The sequence below is a fragment of the Cajanus cajan genome, chromosome 10, assembly GCF_000230855.2.
Source record: "Cajanus cajan strain Asha chromosome 10, NIPB_CcT2T_4, whole genome shotgun sequence".
NCBI lineage: Eukaryota > Viridiplantae > Streptophyta > Magnoliopsida > Fabales > Fabaceae > Cajanus > Cajanus cajan.
The window spans coordinates 10877814-10894447 of NC_138526.1; the positions used below are offsets into that span (position 1 = coordinate 10877814).

The following is a 16634-nucleotide window of genomic DNA, read 5'->3' on the forward strand; positions in this document are numbered from 1 at the left end:
CTAAATTTTTTGATGAAATCACAAACTTTGATAATTCTCGGAGTTAAATCATGAGAGTTTATTAATTCAATTTTCACCTTTGTTGCGGCTAGTTATTTTGTTTAGGTTGTTTGGTCTCTTTCTAGTGTAGGTGTGACACCCTTCTACTCCAAAGTGTAATAAATAAGAATTTTCTTTTCATAAAGACAAATAAATTAAAATAATTATAAAAAAAAATATTTGAACTTAATTTATCCAATAAAAGGATTCACAAATCTATTATAATAAAACTCTTAAATTAAAATATGAAAAACCATAACCAAGGCACAAACCACCTGATTACATAGTTCCAAAATAGAAAACACATAATACTATAAAATGAATTTTACTATAACTATAAATGCAAAAAATATGAAGTCTCCATCCGGTGCCACACTACCAGAACAAAACCTGAATAATAACCAGAGAAGTTCTAAATTTTGCCTCCATCAAACTCCTCTTTTTGTACATGATCTAGTTCTGCAAATAATCAGCCCAATCACACACAAATATAACCCTAGGGAGTGAAAATACATTTCATCCATATATAGCACATATAAGACATAGGATAGTACTAACAAAATATGTAATAAATTTAACATCATTCATACAACATTCATGTTCAACCATTCGTTCCACTCAAGATATCTCAATTATAAACTATGACTTGTGCGAATGAATGTACTTGACTTATATACATGTGGTACTAATCTCATCATCATCACCAACTAATGGTAACCTAGGAGTCATGGAATGGAATCACCACACACCAGGTGATCCTTTTGATCCATTTCTCAATTAGGAGATGTCTTTTAGCATCCAGTTCAAGTGTTACAGTCAGCCACAATTACCTCACATCCCTTTTAGAGGCTTCCTAACATAACACTTCAAGGTCTAAGTAAACAATTTTTGAAACCTTATTGCAAATAGTCATACTAACTTGCAAACAAACATGAATGCATGAACACTACAAACCAACAACATCACAACACGACATATGCAATGACAATTGGTCATACTTGCAATACCACAACCCTGAATTTCTCCAAAACACACCAAGCTTTGCTTGGATCACAAGTCAAAACATTTCTAGTCGCAACTTGAACTTACATGCTCAACATCACCATATCTCATCCTCAACATCAACATGGTGATATTCTCAAACATCAATACCATCATTCGTCACACATTACAATGTCTCCACTATTCATTCATTCAAGGTATACATTTAATCTCATGCACTTGTAGTTCTTCCTTAAATATAAATCTTATCATACTTACTAACCTCTTTATTCTCTCCTTTTCAATCCTAACATTAATCACTTCTCACAGGCTCCTCCTTTACTAGATTATTTTTAAAAACAAAATTATTCTGAATATTGTGTGGCCTCTAACAAGACTAGACTTATGTCTAGCGCAAAGAGACTAGTGATCTCTTGTAGATTCATGCCTAACATGGTAGTGCCTACGCTCAACTTGAAGAGGTTAGGAACCTCTCTGCTTGATTTTCTCCCAGCATGGATGTCCCCATGCCTAGTGTTGAGGAGTCAAAGACCCTTCTGGAACCACATAATCTGATGTGATCTAGGCCACACTCGAAGGCAAAGGCTTCGAAGACGACATTAAATGGATCTTGATGAGACACCTATCATCCAACACTAAGAAGTTAGAGACCTCTCTAGTATTCTCATGCTCGACATGACTCCCTTCATGCCTAGTGCGAAGAACTACGCTCTCATGACCGGAACCATGAAGGCATGCCCAAAACTCACAAATTCTACACTTTGTAGAATCATGAGCAATACATGGTCCTCTAAACCCATCCACATACATCCCTTCACCTATTTCATTAATATTAAATAAAATCATTATAATACATATATAGAACATATATCCAATAAGGGGTAGTGAGATCATGCTCGATGCCTTGGAGGTCATTATTTGAGATAAGAATGAGTGAGAATGTCTTATATATTGATAGGCACATATAAGGGTTATGGATAGTGAGGTGACCTCTAAGTCTCTGTAGGACTTATAATTGTCAATGTGTTTGATAAGATGTTGATGCTTTTGAGGTTGATATTGTTGTATGATGTTGTTGTAATTTTCGTGGTTAATTATGATGAATTACGTATTGTTACCCGTTTGAATATTTGAAGATGGGGTTGTATGCATGATTTGGAAGTTTTGGTGTGGTCTGATTGATTTTGAAAATTTTAAATATTAACATCTCTTAGTAATTATTTGATTTCTCTTTGGATGATTAACCACATAATGTTTTGTCTATTGGATTGGAAACTAAACATTTGGGACTTCATTTTAGACTTAATAATCACATAAAAATGTTAAAAAGAAAGACTGAGTTATGTGAGTTAGAAGATGACATAACACCCCCCAAATATGTTGCATATGCCCTACTGATGGAAGAGCATGGGCTAAAGGCCCAACCACTAGAGCTATGGCCAGGAGATTACTTGAAGACTTGTCTGCTTCAGAGCTTAGTGGGCCCAATGGGCTTGGTGGGCCTAGGGTGCTTCTCACATGGACCTTACTTGAATAAACACCATGTTTAATTGCATTTTCTTAGCTTAGGATGTTACTTTGATTTTGGTCTTGTATTTTGGACCATAGATTAGGTTTATTGTACTTGGGCTTACTTTTGGGCTTCTTGAGCTTTGGGCTTTTGATACCCAATATTAGGCTCATTCTTCTTCTTGTAATTTTTTTTATTCATTGTATTCATTAGACCAATGTATTTCGGTCATTAGATTAGGTTTATATGAAGTATACATTAATAGGTGCGTTAGGGTTCTTTCATATGTCATTTAGAAGTAATTTAATTTGAATTTGAGTCACATAGAAAGCATGGAGAGGATCCGGCCATGTGAGCTTCAAATTCATCTCAAATAACTCCCAAATGACATTAGGATGAGGTACCAACCGGATGAGTCACTTAATTGGTCAAAGTTTAAATTTCAAATTCAAATTTGAAATTTAAACTTGGCGCCAATTTTGCTTACACGGAGTGGCGCCAAGTTAACCTAATTTTCCACCTATAAATGTGTATTCCTTGCCTTGTAAAAAAACTTTTGATGATATTGAATTTCTGAATTGAATTTTCAGCAATTCTCAAGAGTCACCGAGTTCTAGAGAGAGCAAGAGAGAGTGCCTTCAAACACGTTAGGAATCCCTAGTTCCTTTCCTTTGAAGTGAGCAATCTCTTGATTGCTTCCGCAAGTTCTTCTTCTTCTAAAGTGTTCATCAATTCGATGTTATCTCCATTGAAGTGGATCCGTGCCTAGGAGGAGCTTAGGAGGAGTTCAATCTTCACTTCTCCTACTTCTTCTATCATTTTTGGTATCAAGAGCAAGGTCTTCAAGGAGATAAGTTGCTTCAACTTTTGTGTCCGTGTCTTGTGTTGTTTGTGTACTCTTGTTTGTCTTCTTGAGTTTTCATTTCGGATCTATTTGTTTTAAAGAAAATTTGTTCCATAGATTTATTGTTTGATTGTTTTGAATTTCTTCCACAATCAACATGTTTAGGAACTTTTTGCTTGTGCTTATATTTTGTTTTCTTTGAGTCTCTCCATTTTTTTATGTGTCCATGATTGGACTTCATGCATTGCATTAGATTTTGGTTTTGAATCCATGTTTTGTCTTAGAGTTTGTGTTTAGTCCTTTATATGTTTAAGAATTCCTTAAATAGCATGTTGACCTAATTGGTTTTGAGTGCATTGTTCATCATTGTTGTTTTCGGTTTGCTTTCTTTTGTGCCTACCTATATGTGCTTTTTATTTTGCCTTATTGAGTTCATTATTTGCTATTAGTTCTAGCAAATTTCTTTAGAGTTAGGTTTCCATTGTGTACTTAAGTTTTCAAATCACTTTCCATTAAAAAAAATTCTTAAGAAAAATTTGTGTTACCTAAAATTTCAAGTGCTTAATCCTACTTCTAGTGCACTATCTTTTGGATTCAAATTTTTAAAAGAGTAAAGAGGCTGAAAAAAGAGGAAAATATAGAGCCTAAAACAAAAGAAAAGTTCATAAGAAAAGTGTACAAAAAAGAATCCAACATAAAACCTAAAAACTAGTGCACTAGTTTCATCATTTTTCACTTGATTTTTGGCTAACTTGTAGTCTCGGTTTCTATAGCTTGGAATCTTAAAAAAATTTGAAACAAAAGGCAAATACCTTCCCTGGAATCTTAATTTGAATTTAAAAAAAGAAAGAATAAAAAAATATATATAAAGCAAATTAAAAGGAAAAAGCCAAGAAGTGTACAATCTGAAAATTTCACTTGATTCCTTGGCTTGTTTTGACTACTATTTGGTTTATACTTATCCAATTGCTTTCAAATTTTTTTGTTTTGTTATTCTACTCTAGTACCTATCTAGGAACCTTCCTAACTGAGTGCTAGCCTTCTTTGGAGTCTTAATTTTCAGTTTTACTTGTTGAACTTCTTTGGGTCTTGTCATATACACCTATTACTCTTCACTTTTGGTATAAGCTTTTCAAATTGTGCTTTTATTGCTTGTCTTGTTTTCTTTCCTTTAAATTCCTGTGCTGGAAGTGGCCTTAAATCCTTGCTTAAGGATCAATCATTGACTCAACAAAGAGTAGGAAAATTTTTGGACACTAAGACTACCAAATTTGACCTAATTTAGTGACCTAACTTTTCCTAAACTTTCTTCACTTGAGTGAACCTTCCTTTCACCTTGTGAGCAGTCTTCTTTAACTATTTTGTTGTGTTCATTGAGCAGGTCCAGGAGCAACCTAAGTCAAGGGTTAGTGGCGGATTAAAACACTTGAACGAGTGTTAGAAAAATTGGACAACAAATCCGTCACTAATTGGTCACCAAAAGCCTCCATTTATTGCTTTCTAGGCTAGTTTACATTTTGCAATCTCTTTTGTATTTTAAAACCAATTTGTAAAGCTTGGAGGGAGTATTAAGAAGCTGGTCAGGTATATCTAACTCCTTGATAGCCTTCTCACGTGTAGTACTAGTGGAAGTGGCTTGGAAATTTCATATGTTTCAAGCTTCCACTTAGGGTTATACGACTAGCTACTTATCCTTGCTTCTTTTAAGTTTCTTGTCCATAATTGTGTTTACTTTGCTGTCCTAATTCGTCTAGACTTGTGTAGTTTTATTTGCTCACGTTTAGTTTAGTCTCATAAACACAAATTGTGAAAAGCATACAAAAATTTTTGTGAAAAGTTTTGGGGAATTGGAAGTACCACAAAGGAGTTTAGTGATTTCCCCTTGAAAAGGCTTGGTTATTAAGTGGCTCTTTGTAGCTCACCTCCCTTGATAGTGCAACTTGTACACTTAGACTCCCAAGTGCTATTTTCATTCCTAGAAAATACCAAAAACATTTTCTATCTTTTGCATAGCATATAAAATTCTCATTGTTTAATCATGAGTCATATTTCTCAAAGTAGTGACTTTGAATCTCCTAAAAGTTTTAAAAGAATTGTTAAGGAGGTTGAAGCACTAAAACTTTGGAAGCATGAAGAGGTACTTCAAAAAGAAAAAGAAAAGATTCAAAGAGAAGCACAACTTATTGCTTTAGAGGAAGAGATACAAAAGATTAAGCAACGAGAAGAAAAACTTTTGAAAAAAATAAATAAAAGTAAAAGTCAAAAAAGTTCCTCAAGGAGCTCAACCAAGAGTTCCAATGACTCTCAAAGCCAAGAAAATGATGGTAGTTTGAATATGGATGCATACTACCAACCTACACCTAGGAGAGTCATTAAAGAACCCAAAGTGAGGGAATCAAGGGTTGATCTCCCTTACTTTTATGGAAAAGAAAATGTGGATGCCTACTTAGATTGGGAAATGAAAGTGGAGCAAATCTTCACTTGTCATAAAGTAGGTGAGGAAAGAAAGGTTCCCTTGGCCACCCTAGCTTTCCAAGGACAAGCCATGTATTGGTCGACATCCTTGGAGAGAGAGAGAAGACTTCACAATGACCCTCCAATCACTTATTGGAATGAGTTGAGGAGTGCTATGAGAAGAAGACACATACCTTCTTATTATAGTAGGGAGCTTATGGATAAGCTCCAAAGACTCCAACAAAAGAACATGAGTGTGGAGGAGTATAGACAGAAAATGGAGTTGTATCTCATGAGGGTTGGGATAAGGGAGGAAGAAAGATTGACCATTGCTAGATTTTTGAGTGGTCTAAATTTTGATATTATAGATAGAGTTGAGTTACTCCCTTATAGGGACCTTGATGATTTGGTCCAACTTTGTATAAGGGTGGAACAACAAAATTTGAGAAAAAGTTCTTTTAAAGGCAAAACTCAATCTAGCTCTTATATCAAGAAAGACTACAAAAGGGAGGGTCAATATGATTCCTCTAAGAAATTTGGCAAGGGTCTAGAAAAAGAAAAAGAAAATGAAAAAGAGAAAAATAAAAATGTTGTCACTTCTAGTAGTAAGACTAGTGACATCAAATGCTTTAAATGTCTTGGGAGAGGCCACATAGCTTCTCAATGCCCCACTAAAAAGGTGATGATTTTGAAAGGGCAAGACATTTATAGTAGTGTTGATGAATCTAGTTCTACCACTTCAAGTGATAGTGAAACAAGTGAGGAAGACCATCCAATTGAAAGTGCATATCCTTATGATGGTCAACTTCTTATGATTAGAAGGCTTCTAGGAAGCCAACCTCATGAGTCTCACCTTTCACAAAGAGAGAATATTTTTCATACAAGATGTAAAATTTTTGATAATGCTTGTTCTCTCATTGTGGATAGTGGCTCTTGTTGCAATTGTTGTAGCACAAGGTTGGTGGAGAAGCTTGATCTTACTCCTATTCCCCATCCGAAACCATATCAACTTCATTGGATTAATGAAGATGAGGATATCAATGTAGATAAACAAGTGAAAGTAAAGTTCTCTATTGGTAACTATGAAGACCAAGTGGTTTGTGACATAGTTCCAATGGAAGCTTGGCATATTTTGTTGGGAAGGCCATGGCAATATGACAAGAAAACCATGCATAATGGCCTTACCAATGAAATTACTTTCACCCATAAAGAAAAGAAATTTGTACTACATCCTTTGTCTCCTTCACAAGTGATAGAGGATCAAGTACAAATGAAAATGAAAAGAGAAGAAGAAAAAAAAACTTAATTAAAAAAAAAAAAGAGAAAAAACATAAAATTTCAATGAAAAAGGAAGAGAAATCTCTTTCAATAGAAGGAATTCAACAAGAAACTTTAAAACAAACCCTAATTGCTGAAAAGCCTTCTTACCTTCTTCTTTGTAGAGGTGTGCTTAAGTGTCATAATTTAAGTCTTGAACCTAGTTCTTTACCTCTTGAAGTTTCTCAATTATTAAAAGAATTTGATGATATATTCCCTAGTGAAGGTCCAGAGGGCTTTCCTCCTTTCAGGGGTATATAACATCAAATTGATTTTGTGCCTGGGGCTAGTCTACCCAATAGACCAGCCTATAGGACAAATCCTCAAGAAACTATAAGGAGATAGAGAACCAATTCCAAGAGCTATTGGATAAGGGGTGGGTGCAAAAGAGTTTGAGTCCCTGTGTTGTGCCTATATTGTTAGTGCCCAAGAAAGATGGAAAATGGAGAATGTGTTGTGATTGTAGGGCCATTAACAATATCACAATCAAGTACAGGCACCCAATCCCTAGACTTGATGATATGCTTGATGAATTACATGGTGCTACTATATTTTCTAAAATTGATCTTAAGAGTGGTTATCACCAAATAAGAATAAAGGAGGGTGATGAGTGGAAAACTGCTTTTAAGACCAAATTTGGATTGTATGAGTGGCTAGTTATGCCTTTTGGTTTAACTAATGCACCAAGTACATTCATGAGACTTATGAATCATGTCTTGAGAGAGTGTATAGGTAAATTTGTTGTTGTTTATTTTGATGACATCTTAATCTATAGTAGGTCTCAAGATGATCACTTAGGACATCTTAGAGAAGTTTTGATGATCCTTAGGAAAAACCACTTATTTGGAAATCTTGAAAAATGTACTTTTTGTGTGGATCATGTGGTTTTCCTAGGGTTCATTGTAAGCAAAGATGGGGTTCGTGTGGACCCCGAGAAAATCAAAGCCATTCAAGAGTGGCCCAAGCCTAAAAATGTTAGTGAAGTTAGGAGTTTTCATGGATTAGCAAGTTTTTATAGAAGATTTGTGCCTAACTTCTCTAGCATTGCTTCACCCTTGAATGAGCTTGTTAAAAAAGATATTTTATTTGAATGGACTTCAAAGCATGATCAAGCATTTCAAATTCTTAAGGATCAACTTACTAATGCACCTATATTAGCTTTACCAAATTTTGAAAAGACTTTTGAGCTAGAATGTGATGCATCAGGAGTTGACATAAGGGCTGTGTTATTGCAAGGAGGACACCCCATTGCATATTTTAGTGAAAAACTAAAAGGTGCCTCCCTCAAATACCCCACCTATGACAAGGAGTTATATGCCTTGGTTAGGGCTTTACAAACTTGGGAACACTATCTAGTGTCCAAAGAGTTTGTCATCCATAGTGACCATGAGTCACTTAAATATTTAAGAGGTCAAGGTAAGTTAAATAAGAGGCATGCCAAATGGTTAGAGTTCCTTGAACAATTTCCATATATTATTAAATTCAAGAAAGGAAAATCAAATATTGTAGCTGATGCTTTATCTAGAAGACATACTTTGCTTGTGTCTCTAGGTACTCAAATTCTTGGATTTAATAATATTAGGGAGTTGTATGAGGAAGATCTTGAGTTTGGTGATAATTATAAAAAATGCCAACAAAAAGATTTTGATGGTTTCTATATGGCTGAGGGGTATTTGTACAAAGAAGGAAGGTTATGTATACCCCAAGGATCCATTAGGAAACTATTAATTAAAGAGAGTCATGAAGGTGGGCTTATGGGGCACTTTGGTGTTGATAAAACCCTTAGTTTGCTAAAAGAAAAATTTTATTGGCCCCATATGCGAAAGGATGTCCAAAGGCATTATTTTAGATGTTTGGCTTGTTTACAAGCCAAGTCTAAAGTGATGCCTCATGGCACATACACACCTTTGCCTGTTGCTTCTTCCCCTTAGGTAGATATTAGCATGGATTTTTTGCTAGGTTTACCAGGAACCCAAAGGGGAATGGATTCTATCTTTGTGGTTGTGGACCGTTTCAGTAAAATGGCTCATTTCATTCCATGCCACAAAGTAGATGATGCAAGAAACATTGCAAAACTCTTCTTTAGAGATGTGGTTAAACTCCATGGACTTCCTAGGACAATAGTTTCAGATAGAGATACTAAGTTCCTAAGCCACTTTTGGCGTGTCTTATGGTCAAGACTAGGAACCAAACTCCTCTTTTCAACTACTTGTCATCCTCAAATAGATGGCCAAACTGAGGTAGTAAATAGGTCTCTGTCTGCTATGCTTAGGGCAGTCCTAAAGGGCAATCACAAATCTTGGGATGAGTATTTGCCTCATATTGAATTTGCCTACAATAGGGTAGTTCACAAAACTACCAATATTTCTCCTTTTGAAGCTGTGTATGGGTTTAATCCTTTGACTCCTTTAGACTTGATACCTCTTCCTAATGTTGAACATTTCATTCATAAGGAAGGGGCTTCAACAGCTGAGTTTATTAAGAAACTTCATGAAAGGATTAAAACTCATTCAACTCCAAAATGAGAAATATGCTCAACAAGGAAATAAAGGCAATAAACCTATGATCTTCGAGGAAGGTGATTGAGTTTGGCTTCATTTAAGAAAAGAACGTTTTCCAAAATAGAGGAAGTCCAAACTCAGTCCTAGAGGAGATGGTCCCTTTCAGGTCTTACAGCGTATCAATGATAACGCTTATAGACTTGATTTACCCTCTGATTATGGAGTAAGCCCTACTTTTAATGTTAGTGATCTCAAACCTTTTGTAGATGCTAGTGATGATGAGGAGGAGTCTTCAGATTCGAGGACGAATCCTTCTCAAGAGGGAGGGAATGATGGAAGAGCATGGGCTAAAGGCCCAACCACTAGAGTTATGGCCAGGAGATTACTTGAAGACTTGTCTGCTTCAGAGCTTAGTGGGCCCAATGGGCTTGGTGGGCCTAGGGTGCTTCTCACATGGACCTTACTTGAATAAACACCATGTTTAATTGCATTTTCTTAGCTTAGGAAGTTACTTTGATTTTGGTCTTGTATTTTGGACCATAGATTAGGTTTATTGTACTTGGGCTTACTTTTGGGCTTCTTGAGCTTTGGGCTTTCGATACCCAATATTAGGCTCATTCTTCTTCTTGTAATTTTTTCTATTCATTGTATTCATTAGACCAATGTATTTCGGTCATTAGATTAGGTTTATATGAAGTATACATTAATAGGTGCATTAGGGTTCATTCATATGTCATTTAGAAGTAATTTGATTTGAATTTGAGTCACATGGAAAGCATGGAGAGTATCCGGCCATGTGAGCTCCAAATTCATCTCAAATAACTCCCAAATGACATTAAGATGAGGTACCAACCAGATGAGTCACTTAATTGGTCAAAGTTTAAATTTCAAATTCAAATTTGAAATTTAAACTTGGCGCCAATTTTGCTTACACGGAGTGGCGCCAAGTTAACCTAATTTTCCACCTATAAATGTGTACTCCTTGCCTTGTACAAACACTTTTGATGATATTGAATTTCTGAATTGAATTTTCAGCAAATCTCAAGAGTTATCGAGTTCTAGAGAGAGCAAGAGAGAGTGCCTTCAAACACGTTAGGAATCCCTAGTTCCTTCCCTTTGAAGTGAACAATCTCTTGATTGCTTGAGCTTGGATGCTTCCCTCTAAGGCTTAGGCCTTCATTCCGCAAGTTCTTCTTCTTCTAAAGTGTTCATCAATTCAATGTTATCTCCATTAAAGTGGATCCGTGCCTAGGAGGAGCTTAGGAGGACTTCAATCTTCACTTCTCCTACTTCTTCTATCACCTACCATTATCATCTTAAATGTGATCACAACCTAAAGAATCTCTTCCACCTTGAAGATCACTTTTGAAGCCCCATCAGAATCATACCAACCCTTGAAAGAAAGTGAATTGTTCTTTTGAAATCTCATCAACAAGGTGGTCAACTAATGTTTGCGTTCCCCTTTATGTGAGTTATTGCTTGAAAGGAAGTATGGTTCCTCCAGAATGTATTGTTTTAAATGTTACCGGAGGAAGTATGGTTCCTCCAGTAGGAGCAAGCCATACTTAGCACCTATGAGTCAATCAGGTGTCTGTAAGGGGAGCTAGTCATCTTAGTCAATGAGTTAGCAACCAACCATAAGCCAATCTACATGCGGGGGAAATGTGGGTTCTAGTATTTCAAGTGTGGTCATTTGAGGCACAAGTCATTTGCTTGTCCAAAGCAGAGGGTCACTTGCTACAATTGTCAATGGAAGGGGCATTTCTTGAGGAATTGTCCTAACCCTAGGAGGGACTTAGTGAGTGCTAGCGTGAATGGTTTCTCCAAGCAAATAAACAAAAGGCCTTTATTTGGTAGAGTATTTTCTTTGGGTGGTGTTGAACTCACAATCTGGTGATTTCATCCAAGGTATTTTCACAATTAGTGGAGTTCCTTTAGTTACATCTACATGGCTTTATAGATGTCTATTAGTAATCCAATAACATTCAAATGTGGAATCTTCAATCTTACAGTGTTCAAAAAATCCAAAGAAGCACACTCAGACGCAGACGCACACACGCATGTAGATGCAGACACACAAACAACATAGACACACAAACAACATAGACACACACACATAGACACATAAACACACACACACAAACACAAACATACAGAGACACACACACAAAGACACAAATAGACACACAGACACATGCACAAATAGACACATGCACGCACACACACACACACACAAACACACAGACAGATATACAGACACACACAGAAACACATAGACACACACAGACGCACACACATGCACGCAGACGCACACACACACGCACGCAAATGCAGACGCACACACACACACACAGACACACAGATACACATGGACACACACGCTCGCACATACACACAGACATACGCACACACGCACACACGCACACACGCACGCAGACGCAGATGCACAAACACACACAGAGATAGACACACAATCACACAAACACACACAGACATCGGACAAACACAGACACACTCACATGCACACACACAGACATACACACACATGCACACGTACATTCACATGCACACACACACGCACGCAAACGCCCCCCCACATAGAGAGACAGACACACACATAGACACACACACACGCACACACACACAGACACGCACACACACACAGACACAAACACAGACACACATGTACGCAGATGCACACAGACACACACACACATGGCATTTGATATTTTTCCCTAACTACTAGATATTTAGCTAACTTGACATACACATGGCATTTGTCTTGGAAATTGAAAGGCCAACCTTGTTTGAAGAGTTTGTCTAAAAAAAAATTGAACTATTTTCTTTAGCAATTCGCTATTGCGCTTTTTAACTAGTATGGTTAAAAACAAAGGAAAAGGACTATCACTGTAGTTTTTTTTTATGAAAAAAATGTAGAAACTCGTGACATACACACATGGACAATTGATTTAATCTTAGTACAAACAAGTGATGGGCAGCCAAGAAAAACAACTCATAGAATAAGGAAGAGCACCGACGCTTACATGGGAATGTCTCACACTTACCAGACCAATTCCCAAGTTTCACCTGCTGCAATTAACTTGTGCTAGAACCTTGTAAACTAGTGCTAGTACCTGGACCAACACATTTTAGATTTTATTAGGCATCATGCCAGTACCAACAAGCATCATGAAAGTGATAAAAATCAAGTTCATCTCCTAAACTTGGCTCACAAAGTAACAAGAATAAACATCAATAAATTTTTACATACACGAAACAAAAAACTGGACCAGAGTGATATAATTCATGAAAGTGTTTTTTACTATGATGGCATACAAATCAAAATTAACCATCTCCCACACATACACAGATACATGTTAGACTCTTCATTATTATGGGAGACATCAAACAATATATTTGGGCATCAATTTTAATTTTTAAATTGCTCTTCAACATATTTTTAGCATAAAATAAAAAGTATATTCAAATTCATAACAAAAAAAATAAAAATACTACAATAACACTTTATTTACACTTTTCATCAAATATAGATGATAGGAAAATTGACAAAAAAAAAAAAAAACTAAATTAGGCAACCACACGCATAATCAGGGAATGAAAATATTCAACGAGGTTTAAAACAACATGCAATCAAATAACTATCATATAATAAAAAAGAAAGAGATGAAAAAAGTTCATAATAATCAGGTAGGCATCAAACAAATGCAACTTCTATTTGAAGAGATTCACAATCTTTTGCTGTGTGTTCTTTTCTACAAGAACGAGCAATAATAAAGGAAGGCAATGGTGATATGCTTGCGGGTGACGGTTTCGAGCTCGTACCAGCGGAGGCACATCTAGGAGACAACGTTGCAGTTCTTTGGGTCATTGATGTAGGGTGTGATGCAGTCGAGTATAACGTCGACCATGCACGTCTTGTGGACTTTACAGTCCTTCATTATGGGTAGAGGTTGGATTAGGAGGAAGAAGGGGATTTGGTTTGGCTCGAGTGGCGATAGGCTGTAGAGAGTAAAATATTTTTGGAGACTTCATGGACTTGGAAACCTCAAGGAGCTACTTAGGAAGATAAAGCTTGAGGCTTCATAATATTAGGGTTATCTGAGTTGTTACAAATGAGAAGGGGAAAAGTCCGCAATAAAGAAAGTAGAAGCCTAAAAAAAGAAATTTTTAAATAAATTAATTATTAAATAATAATAATAATTAATTGTGGCTAATATAAAACCTTTGGAAATTAATTAAAGGCGGTTTCAATAATAACTGCAAGTAATTAATTTAGATTATATAAATTTCCTTTAATGTCAAGTCTTATCGGAGGTTAGCTTAACCTATGTTAATAAACCTCGTTAAAATCATAGTTTTGTTTTTTAGTGATATGAGCATAAAGTGAGACTACCTTTTGTAGTGTAAAAATTATTATGTTGAGGGTAACTAACGACCTATTGGTCGAGATTAGGGAAGATGAAAAGGTTGACTCATTCTTAATGACTAGAATAGAGGTTATAGGTCAAGGAAAGAGTAGCAAGTTTAATTTAAGAGGTGATGAAATGTTGAGGTTTAAGGATAAATTCTATATACCTAGTAATCCTGAGTTTAAGAAGTTGATCCCAGAGGATGGACAAAAGAGTAAGCTTAATTTTCATCTAGGTTCCACTAAAATGTATCAGGACTTTAGGAAGATATTTTTGTTACCTAAGAGGAAAGATAGCTCAGTTCGTGTGTGCATGCTTATTGTGTCAAAAAGTTTAGGTAGAATATCAGAAGCCATCAAGTTTGTTAGAGCATCTCTAGTGGTGGTTCTTATAAGAATTACATTGAAATTCTTATTCCACTTTATGTGGGACTCGTTGTGCCACATCATATTTAAGTAACTCATACTAAATTTTTATAAATTTTACTCCCGTGGTGGTTCTTATAAGCACCAATCTTTTTATAATTTTTTTATTTACACATCATCTTTTATAATTTAATTATTGTAATTAAATATTAATTTAGTAAAATATAATATTTGAACATTGATAAAAAATTAATTAAAAAATTCACACATTTATTTTAATGCATATTAAAATATTATATATTAAAAAAATTACAAATTTAAGAAAAATACACACAAACTAATTAGAACTATAAAACTATAATGGAATAAGATACAACAATAAGGGCCACAATGAGGGACGGGGTTTAGGAGTTGCAATGAGGTAGGGGGTTAGTTGCCGCGTTCTGTTAGCGGAGAAGGGAGAAGGGGTGGAGTTTGACGCACAACTAGAAGAGGTCAGAAGAGGTGGTGGGGGCTTACGAGATCTGAGACAAAGGCATCATCTACGCACGGAGGGCAATAAAGTTATTGGGTTGGCTGTCGCGATCTGTCGGTAAAGGAGGGGGAAGGGATAGGCATCGGGGGAATCAAATGTGCAACTGGAAGAGGTCAGAAAGGGTGGTGGGGGATTTTTAGGATAGGCAACAAAGGCACATCTGCACGTGGAGGATGACAAATGTGGGTAGGAGTAGGTAGGACTGGTGACAAAGGCACAGTGATAACATCTGGTCTAGGTAATGGGGGTTGGCAGTAGAGGATTGAAGATGAAGGATTAGTATGCTCATTTGTAAACATTGTTTGGCTTTCAATCAATATTTTTCCTTCATACAAATTTTTTGCATTTTTGAGTCCCAACTTTTCATCTTCTTTCCCATTTGATTCTGAATAATTTCCAATTTTACTTCTCAAACAACAAGCCTAGTAGAATGAACATATGAAAAAAATTTAAGAATGAACCTGCCACATATTTATGCTCCAATGGGAGTTCTTATAAGTCACAATAACTCATCCCTTAAGCATCGATTGAGAACCGTGCATTGGGGGATACTCTTATGGCCTTTGAGTGTGTTTGACTGGAAGTGAGATAGTGTTTCCATGGACTTTGTGGTCGGGTTTCCTAAGATAGAAAAAGGTTTAGATTCCATCTAGGTTGTAATGGATAGACTGACTGAGTCTAATTACTTCATCCCTATAACCATTAGGTATTCCTTGGAGAGATTGACTAATCTCTACATTAGAGAAATTGTTGGATTAAACGGATTGCTTTCTAGCATTGTTTCTATTAGAGACCCTAGGTTAACCTCTAGATTTTCTAGGAGTCTTCCCTCTTTAGAATGAAGCTTAGGTTGAATTTAATGTTAGGATGAACTTTAGACCCAAAAGAAAGAAAATCAAATGTCACAAAGACTTTTTACAATGGCTTTAATTAAAATATTAGAATATCATTTTATTTAATTTTAATGTTATTTTATATTCTCTAAAATAAGTTGATGACACATGTAGGGTCATCCTTAATAGCTATTAAGTTATAAATATGTATTCCCTTTAACCTTTGACATCAATAAGAAATAAGAATATTGGTTTTATCTTCTCTATAACTTTCTTAAAGTCCTTTAATTGTAGATTCTATAAGTAGTGATAATATAACTATTAGCTTTCTATCAACTCACCATCCCTAAACTAATGCCAGATCGAGAAAAGAATCCAAACTGTAGAGAACATGCTTAAAGCTTTTTTGTTGAAACAACAGACTAGTAGGAATAGCTTTATGCCTTTGATAGAGTTCACCCACAACAAAAGCTACCATTCTAGTAATTGGATGACACCCTACAAAGCCTTGTATAGGAGGAGGTGTAGGATACTTTGTGTTGGTGAGAACCTTGAGTGAGGACCTGACGTGGTGCAGCAAACTACGGAAAAAGTTAAGATGATCCAGGATATGATGAAGGCAACCTAGAGTAGGTAGAAAAGTTATGCCAATAAGAAAAGGAAAGGCTTAGAGTTTTAAGAGGGAGATCGTGTATTCTTGAGAGTCATTTGTAGGCTAGGGTTGGTAGGGCCTTGAAGTTTAGAAAGCTTATCCCTTGTTTCTTTGGTCCTTATAAAATTCTTAAAAGAGTGCAGTGAAGTAAC

The 16634-nt window shown here is 35.9% G+C and overlaps 1 long non-coding RNA gene across 1 annotated transcript; it reads right to left on the reverse strand.

The window, feature by feature from the left end:
• Window positions 1–41: 41 nt before the first annotated feature.
• LOC145952773 (uncharacterized) lies at window positions 42–13804 on the reverse strand. The gene is made up of 3 exons (XR_014430266.1): window positions 13511–13804; window positions 12733–12801; window positions 42–498 (listed from the first exon to the last, which is right to left on the reverse strand). It is a non-coding gene; the product is annotated as an uncharacterized LOC145952773 (long non-coding RNA).
• Window positions 13805–16634: the final 2830 nt, after the last annotated feature.